We start from the raw sequence: 9,248 nt of genomic DNA on the forward strand, positions 1-9,248 counted from the left end.
TGTCTGATTTAAAGCTGCAACTTGTAAATTCTCCCTTCGACGTCTTCTGAAAGTTCTTTCTATCTCAAGATCAAAAGGAACAAGATTCAAGTTGTCTTTTCTTTGCATACAAGGACCAAAGATATTTGCAAGAAAACAAAAGCTAAAATTTAAACAAGGAAAACAAAATTTGAAGTAAGACTAAATTGCTTGGAATTAGTATTAGTAATAAATCTAGAAATAATTCCCCGGCAACGGTGCCAAAAACTTGTCAATTAAAATTCTATTACGCAACTATACATATCGAATAGATAGTATATTAGCAAGCAAGGTATCGATCCAACAGGGAATTGATCTAAAACTTTACTAATTACTAAAATTAGAACAATTCAATCTTATCCAAACAATCAAAATTTATTAATTAACTAAAACTAATTAATTAAAATTAAAACCCACAAGAAAAATTGAAGTAATAATAACTTGAGAAAATATCAAATCAAACAAGCCTAGGATTATAATGTCCCTCACACTTCATCTAAATCTTACCTCTTTTACTTAACTTATTTCAATGGGTTGAATTCCTAACCTAGAGTCCTAAATTATTTATAAGGGTCTCCCAACTCAACCTATAAAAATATCTATTTTAACCAAAACAGTATATCCCTATGTGATTTGAAATTAAAACAGACTCATTAAGTTTAGGCTCTAATCTGGCTACATACGGCCTATAGGTATATCCCTATCCTATACGCAAATCAATCAATTTGTCATATGCTATCCCAATTTTAGTTTACTCTAAACTCCTTTTCCCAAGTTTCTTTAGGTTCCTAGATCAATTTAATTGGTGATTAGGCAATTAAAAGCAGTAAGAACAAATTAGGATAAACAATTTAAATCCCATTAAAATAAGTAAGAAAGAGATTTAAAAATTTAGACTACATGTGAGTTCAATTGCAATCCTAGAAAAAGAAAATTTAGCCACTCATAATTGCAAAAACAAATAACATTATAATAAATTTAACCATTGAAAATAACAAGAAAATTAAAAGCTAAGGAAGAACACAAAACAATTATTGCCGACTTAATCTCCAAGTTTCAGCCTCAACTTCTAGTTTCTTGAATCTCTCAAAGGTTCTTTCCTAATGTTGTTAAACATATCCTATTTGTACTAAGACTTAACCTAAAGTTCCTTCAGCTGACCTAGGGTTTAATTGGGCTTAAAAGTGTAATGAAAGGCTCAAAAATCAATTATCAGTCTTTACAAATTTCCATTCCCGGCACAGTACGTCCAGCCATTTTCCAACACGATTTTGTCAATCTTCGAAGCAAAAATGGGCAAAGTAATCTTCACAAAAGTTGTAGCTCTGTCTCTTATTTTTCCTCTGGTTCAAGAATTACATCATTTGGAGTTCTGTAGCTTGAGATATGGCCAAAATACCAAAGTATATGCAAGCAGATTTTGGGTCTGTCTACACCTTACTTTCCAAAATTAAGCTCAATCACCTTTAATCCTACAAAAGAAATAAAAACCAATAAATAATAACGAAATTAACAAGAAAAACATAAAATTAAAATAACCAACTTAAAGTACCCTAATTATAAAAACTACTAAAAATAAATAAAATAATAATTGAAAATTGAGGACTTAGTTAATATTTAATAACAAAATTGGAGTAAAATAATTCTATAAAATAGAATTATCAGGCCTTTTGTTTTTTTGAAAAGAGAATGGCCTTTCCTTGATATAATGAAAACTTTTTCTTGGTTTTCTATTTCTTGCTACATTGAGAAACTCTCGGGTTGGGAGGTTGGTTGCAGCCTTGTAACTCGCTGTAGTGAGAATACATTCTCGCTGCAGCGAGATGTTTACAGGAAATTTCTCTGCAGTGAGAAACCTTCTGTTGTGCTTGCTACCTTGTTTGGTTGCTGCCTTATTTTCCACTTCTTTAGCACCATAGTTGATCATGGACTTCCAATATTGAGGAATTAATTAATTAAGTTTGAAATGAGGGGTTTTAGTGAGAAACCCTCGGCTAGCTGATAATTTGAGAAACCCTCAATGAGAATGCCTTTCCGCTACAGCGAGGACCCGTCATTTCACTTGACTTGCTTGCATGCTACTAAAGTTTTCACTCTAAAATTTTTTTGTTCTGTATGGATCCTTCATCATCAAGTGATTAACCAATTAAGGGTTTAATGAGGGGTTTTAATAAGAATTAAACAAAATTGCATTGTTTTGAAAATAAATGCATCATGATTTCTTAAACTTATCTTATCGTTTGCTTGTTCCCTTCCTTTGTTCACTCACTGGTTTATACTCACTGTTTTCAACTTCATGTTTTCAGATCAGGAAGCAGTCGGTAACTAGGTCAAGGTGTCCTCGTAGATTCGTCTCCTTGGTAGGTATCTCGGCATTCAATAGTTGTATTTTCACCCGGGTCTCTTCGCTGAAAATTGAGTATCCCTTTTGTTGTGTATAGACAAACCAGATGTAAATTATTAAGATGTATGTTTTAGACAATATATGTATATTTTGATTGGTAATGCCACTATGAGTTGGCAATGGTTAGCATTATTTTGAATTGAAATTATGAAATGTGACTTTAGGAACTTTTGATGGAATGATGAGCAGGTCATATAAATAGGCTTGCTTGGGCTTAGTGGGCTATACCTATTGGGCCCATGCGCCGGTCATGGCCCAAAATTTGGGTCGTGACACTTAGATAGTGTGTTGAACAACTATTTCCACAATTAATGCATCCTCAACTACCTATGAAGCTTTAAAAACTATAAATTCAAGCTCTCATAACATTTATGAAGGTTGGAAGACTTTGAAATACAACTCCAAAGAGAATAATTCAGCAAAAATCATTCATTCCTCTTTGTACACTTTTTCTAGCTTTTACGCCTTCTATTGTAGCATTTATTGAGCCTTCATTGCTTGTTCTTTTCCTCACCAAACATTGTACTTAATTTGTTATTCAGCCTTCAAGAGGCTTTGTAGCTACACTTACATTCCTCTCATTATATTTACTCAAAAGGTTATAGCTTAACCAAGATAAAAGGTAGAGTGGTTGTGCTTTAACCATATAAGGCAGTGTATTGAAAGGTTGTGCTTGATCCATAAAGGGCATTGTATTGAATTCTATTTCAATAGTGGATTTTATACTCTTTATTGAATCTAAGGAGAAGACGTAGGCAAAGAGGTTGAACCTTTGTAAAAATTAATGTGTTGATTCTTTTTTCTTTTTACTCCTTTAATTTCACTTGTATTTCCAACCTCTCTCACTCTGCAAGAAATCAAGTCTCTTGCTTATTTTCAAATTGGGAATTGACTTAAGAGAATTCTATTTTTTCAAAATTGAAAAGGAATCTTCTAAATTATAGAAATATTCAAATTCACCCCCTCTTTGAATTATTCACATTGAGCTTATTGTACTAACAATTGGTATCAGAGTTAGGGCTCAATTTTGTTGGTCTAACAATCTTGAGTGATCCAAAAGCAAAGCTCAACTTCAAGGTGGAATCCACCTCAGTTGTTCTTGCTGAAGGACACTCAACTCAAATACTTCCATTCTTTTCAGGTACGAATTACCCTTATTGGAAGAAAAAAATGTTGGCTCCATTAGTTTTTTATGATAATAAAACATTTTCATTCATTTGTGTCTAATATCTCTACTTGAGTGTGCAGGACAAAAATTGTATGCAAATAATTTATAAATCATTCAAATGCACATATCAAAGAGCAAAGGAATAAGGAAGTCACAATTGATCAAAAAGATAGAAGCCCTTTAGTCGATTAATGAGGAGTTAGTCAGCTAAAATTCAAATCAAAAGTTAGCGGGCTGAAGAGTATTGAGAGACAGAACCAACTTAGTCGACCAAGAAGTAAGTTAGTCGACTAAGTGCACATTGCCAAAAATTGGGATCAGAAGACAGAGACGACTTAGTCGACTAAGATATCGGTTAGTTGACTAAGAGCATTCTGCCAGAAAATTTGAATTATGCACCATAAGACAGATTAACTGCCAGAACTGCAACAAAACTATTTCCAATGGTAAAAAACTATCTAACTCACTTCATAGCTGATTTTCCTAGTATAAAAAAGGGCATTAATGGCTAGAAATGTAATTTGAAGGCTTCCAAGAACACAAAAGAGTTGAAAAACCTACAAATACTCTCTCTCATTGACTACACTCAACTCCTATCTTTGTAATTGTAATATGCACTTCACTTTGTACCACTTAGATCAACTGTGTGACCATAGGTACACTCTTATCACTTCTCTTCTTGTATTCTTAGAGTGAGTGAGTCACTCTAAGGGATTGATTCAAGCTAAGATTGCTTGAATGAGTATAGGTTCTAACTTAGCCTTGAAAAGTTAGGTGTTGGATTTTAGTTGATACCCGTAAAAACTATTGTGAAAGGTTTTGGCTAAGCTTGGTAAAAGTCATTGTAAAAGCTTGGTGAAAGCTTGTGAATTTCACCGTTCTTAGTGGGTTGTTTGCAAAATCCTTGGTTTAACAATCAAGGTAGTGGATGTAGGTCTTGGACTGAACCACTCTAAATTTCTACGCATTATCTACTCTGTTTTTATTTTCATTGCTTTTCAAATTAGTTCCTCATCTTGCCAAGAGCCAAAAACTGCTATTCACCCCCCTCTAGCACATTTACTTGGGACCAACAAAAAATGGAGATGTTTATTCAATTAGTAGATCTTGTTGTGTGAAATGTTATCTTTGATAGTCCTTATTTCCCCACCAAGGAAGTAGATGGAAAAACAATTGTAAAAACTAGTAAAAAGTGGGATGACAAAGAAAAGAAGATGATACAAACAAATTGCAAGGCCCTTAATACACTCCTTTGTTCTTTAAGTGCTAGTGAATTTAATAGAGTATCCATGTGTAAAATCGCTAAGCAAATTTAGGATAGTTTAAAAACAACTTATGAGGGAACAAACCAAGTTAAGGAATCTAAAATATGACTTTTCACACATGACTATGAGCTATTTAGGATGAAAGAAAGTGAGACTATAAACCAAATGTATGAGAGATTTACAAGCATAGTTGGAGGATTGAATGCCTTAGGAAAAGATTTCCCAAATGCCCAATTAGTTAAAAAGATACTTTATAGTCTTCTCAAGTCATGGAGACCAAAAGTGACAGCCATAGAGGAAGCAAGAAACCTAAATGACTTTAAGCTTGAAGAGCTTATAAGATCCCTACTTACCTATATGATGACTCTAAAACATGAAAGTGCTTTAAATGATGAAAAGAAGAAGGACATTAAGGAGAAAGGGATAGCCTTAAAAGTCAAAATTGAAGAAGAAAAGAGGAACACAAGATATGAGAGTGAAGAAGATGAGGACATAGCCGTGCTAGCATAGAGGTTTAGTAATTTTTTAAGAAGAAACTATAGATGTAGGAGACCCTTTAGAAGAGATATGCCAAAGGGAGAACATAGTAAGGACCACTTGATATGCTATGAATGCAGAAAATGAGACACGTTAAATATGAGTGCCTAAACAAGATGAGTGCCTTAAAGAATTTCAAGAAGAAAGCCATGGTTGCCATTGGGAGTGATAGTGACGACTCTCAAGATGAAGAAGATGAAGTTACTAACCTTTACTTCATGGCACTTGAGGACAAGATGAAGAAGATGAAGTTACTAACCTTTACTTCATGGCACTTGAGGACATTAAGGTACGCTCTACCTTTCATAATTCTAGTTCATGCACTTTACACCAAAACTCATATTCATTTGATGAACTACTAGATGCATGTGATGACTTAGTATTTAAATGTCATGACCCGAAACCATCCTTGAGTCCGTGACAATCGCTACGATGTCCCGATAGGTACTCATCCCCCGAAAATCATATCGAGACCTCGCAAGGCTTTCGTATCAGTTACTTATCTCCCCTGTGATTAATCATTGCAAAATGTCATATTTTAGGGGCTTTTAAACCTTTTTTTGATTTAAAACAGTGGAAAAATAAATTTCACTTCATAAGGGTATTTTGGTCATTTTTCATCAAAAATTTCAAATTCGACCAAAATGTAGTACTTAAGCAAGAAATGCATCTTTCGAAATCGAAATTAAATTCAAATGTCTAAAACGTGATTTAAAATGGAATTATAACCATTTAAATAAAATAAAAATATTCGACAAAATATTCTATTTTCTTACAAATTAATATTTATAGAGTATTTTGAAAATGATTTTTAGTAGCGTAAAAGTTAAATATATTTATACAAACTATAATACGAAAAACCAAAGTATGAAATTTAATTTACACTGCTACGTGGGCCCACAAATGAACAAAAGTAGTAAAGACAGTAAACCTACAGTTTTTGAAGTAGTATGACCAACTATAGTTCTCGACGATGTCTGCTATCTACAGGCTAACCCGGCCTGAAATGATGGGATAAAAAAAAAGGGTGAGATTATAAAATATCAGTGAGTAAACAAACACCATCTAAATAATCTAAAGGCGAGTAAAGGGAGACAATTAAAAATAATTCATTTCAGCAAATTTTTCATAACACGAATATTCATTTCAACCAAATAATCAATATGGCTCGTGAATTTCTCAAAACTTGGCTCATGCCAAATCCTGTACTCGGGGACACCTGGACCAGGGGTATCCAACCGAGTCCGCCAAGGTTGTGAAAAAATTTTATATAATCATAAAACTTGTTTTTATTTTGAAAAAAAAAGCAATCGTTCCTTGGCGTTGACTGAGTCTCACTTCACGTGGTGGTTAACGTGAAGTGCACTCAAAAAGCCCACCTCAGGAGATACCCTACGCGCCTCTATGATCGAGGTGAGAATATAAAGGAGTTTACCGTGCCCCTTTAATAGGCTGGTCCACGAAGCCCCACCATTACAGTAGCTAATCTTTAATCCACCAATTGATTAAATCTTAATGGCATATCATGGCAATTACATTACTAACCAATTTATCAAGGCAAAACAAACAATTCATATTTTTCAATACAAGTATAAATTCAGCCAATCATGCCAATTTATCACAAGCCATTTAATTCAAATCATAATTTACAATAAATCACATGGTCTCCAATTACTCAAATTTTCCAATCCAACATTCTATTTTTAAATCAATTTATAAAAATTCAATTTATTTTATAATTCCATTTATTTTATAAATTCATATTTTTCTCATAAAACAAGAAATTCATCATTTAAAATAATTTTCACAAATCACAAAATTGAATAAAAACTACTCTAGATAATTCAGACGATAATAGGTTTACTCACAGGTTTCAAAAGGTCAGATTTCGGGTGTACTTAGCTTAGTGATCCCTAAGCGTAATTTCCTTGCCTTTGTCAAAGGGCACACCACCTTGACACAGTATAAAATCAAGGAATTTACTATGTTGCCCTTAAATTGAAATAACTAATTTAGATCACTAATGCATGGTATGAAATGCAAAAGGTCTAAATTTTGCCTAAACACCGTATTGACCTATTTCGGTCTTTTACCCGATAAATTGAAATACGCATCCAATTTAGCTCCAATTGATCCTCTTTCTTTTTCTAATGCTTCAAATCACTAATGTCCAGCCAAATAACCCAAAAATCAGCAAAGCCACATTCATATTCCTTCTTGGAAAAATTTGGCCAAAATGGTGCATCATTGTCACAATATTTCCTACTTGATTTTCTTTCCATAATTCATTAATTTCCATATCAAAAACCATGATTTCATAATCAAATAACCTAAAATAACATCACATTCTTCCTGACCATTGACTTGAAAATTCAGCTAAGGCTAGGTAATGGGAAAAATGAATGTTTTTCTACATATTTTGTTTACTAACATGCTAACCACTAACATATATCAAAATCAAATCAATCCAACAATTTTCTCTCTCTAGACCCATATGACCAGCCATGAAATCAGCATGAAAACATGCAATTTAATCATGGAAAATAAGGAGAAATGCTTGGGAATAAGAAAATTCAAGCTTCATAGAAAAAATCTTACCTTTTTCACTTAATTTCCTTGAAAATTCACACTTTTTCTTTGATTTTCTCTCTCTAGGGTTTGGTTTTTATTTTCTCTCTCTTCTTGCTGGTTTGGCCGACCATGGGGTGGAAGATGGGCTGGTTTTTGTGCCTTTTTAAAAGAAAAAATAATAAATTATTAAAAGCATGACACGTGGCATCATGTCATTGGCTCGTTTTTTTTTAATTTTGACTTTTCATTTTAATTTTCCACCACACCTTTATTCCATCTTTATCCATTCCCACCATAATTAAATTCCACAAATTTGACAAGTGTTGGTGGTGCAAAATTACCATTTTGCCCTCGGTATGGCAAAATTACCGTTTTGCCCCTACACTCCAGAAATAACGAGAATTGAAAATTTTTCACTTCTAAACCTCAAATCATACTCCAATACTCAAATCATACTCCAATAAGTCAAATGGGGCCAAAAAAATATTTTCTAAAATTTCCATTTTGTCCTTAAGTGGCAAATGACCATTGTGCCCCTAGATAGTGAAAATTCCAATTTGACTCTAAATTGATCATCGAACTCCGAATTACCATTTTGAGTCATCCTTGGACTGTGAAACTCTTAATTTCACCTTAAAATCCCTATTTTAATTAGTTCGAGGTATAAATCGACTTACTTGTACTTTTAAGCACAATATCGACTTTTAAATATTCTTCCGAGACTGTTCAAATATACAATCACTCTATCAGTCTCCTGTGTAACATGGTAGATAATTTAGGACTGGGCTTGACAATAAATATGAAGAAAATACATTGAAATACAAAAACATCATATCCAAGCTTAAGGTAAAAAATTGTCACAGCCCACATCTTGAGCCATGACTAGCGCATGGGCCTAATAGGCATAGCCCACCAGACCTAAGCAAGCCTTTTTAAAGATTCCCGATAATGCATTATATTCGTTCACCAATCCATATTAGTGCTCAAACCATATATTTTTGTATCATAACTTGAACCATAATTACAATAATCAATTCAATCTTTAGAACATATACTCATAAGTATATACAATGAAGTCTAAAATCTCCAATTTAATACTTATACCAAGGCCATTATCCATTTACAATTAAATAAAAAAAGTGTTATGACTCGACCTCTAGCAGTGGAGTGACTTGGAATGAAATGCTATGAGATGCCTTTACCTATCTGCGATGGACCATAAGTGTCGATGATTGCACGCTAGGCCTATCAGTATCTGCAAAAGAGAAATAAGGGGGTGAGTCTC

The 9,248-nt window shown here is 33.3% G+C and overlaps 1 long non-coding RNA gene across 1 annotated transcript; it reads right to left on the minus strand.

Annotated features, from left to right (window-relative positions):
- LOC108660792 lies at positions 6,201-8,028 on the minus strand. The gene is made up of 3 exons (XR_001926480.1): positions 7,991-8,028; positions 7,261-7,345; positions 6,201-6,393 (listed from the first exon to the last, which is right to left on the minus strand). It is a non-coding gene; the product is annotated as an uncharacterized LOC108660792 (long non-coding RNA).

Source organism: Theobroma cacao, chromosome 2 (assembly GCF_000208745.1).
Source record: "Theobroma cacao cultivar B97-61/B2 chromosome 2, Criollo_cocoa_genome_V2, whole genome shotgun sequence".
Classification (NCBI taxonomy): Eukaryota; Viridiplantae; Streptophyta; class Magnoliopsida; order Malvales; family Malvaceae; genus Theobroma; species Theobroma cacao.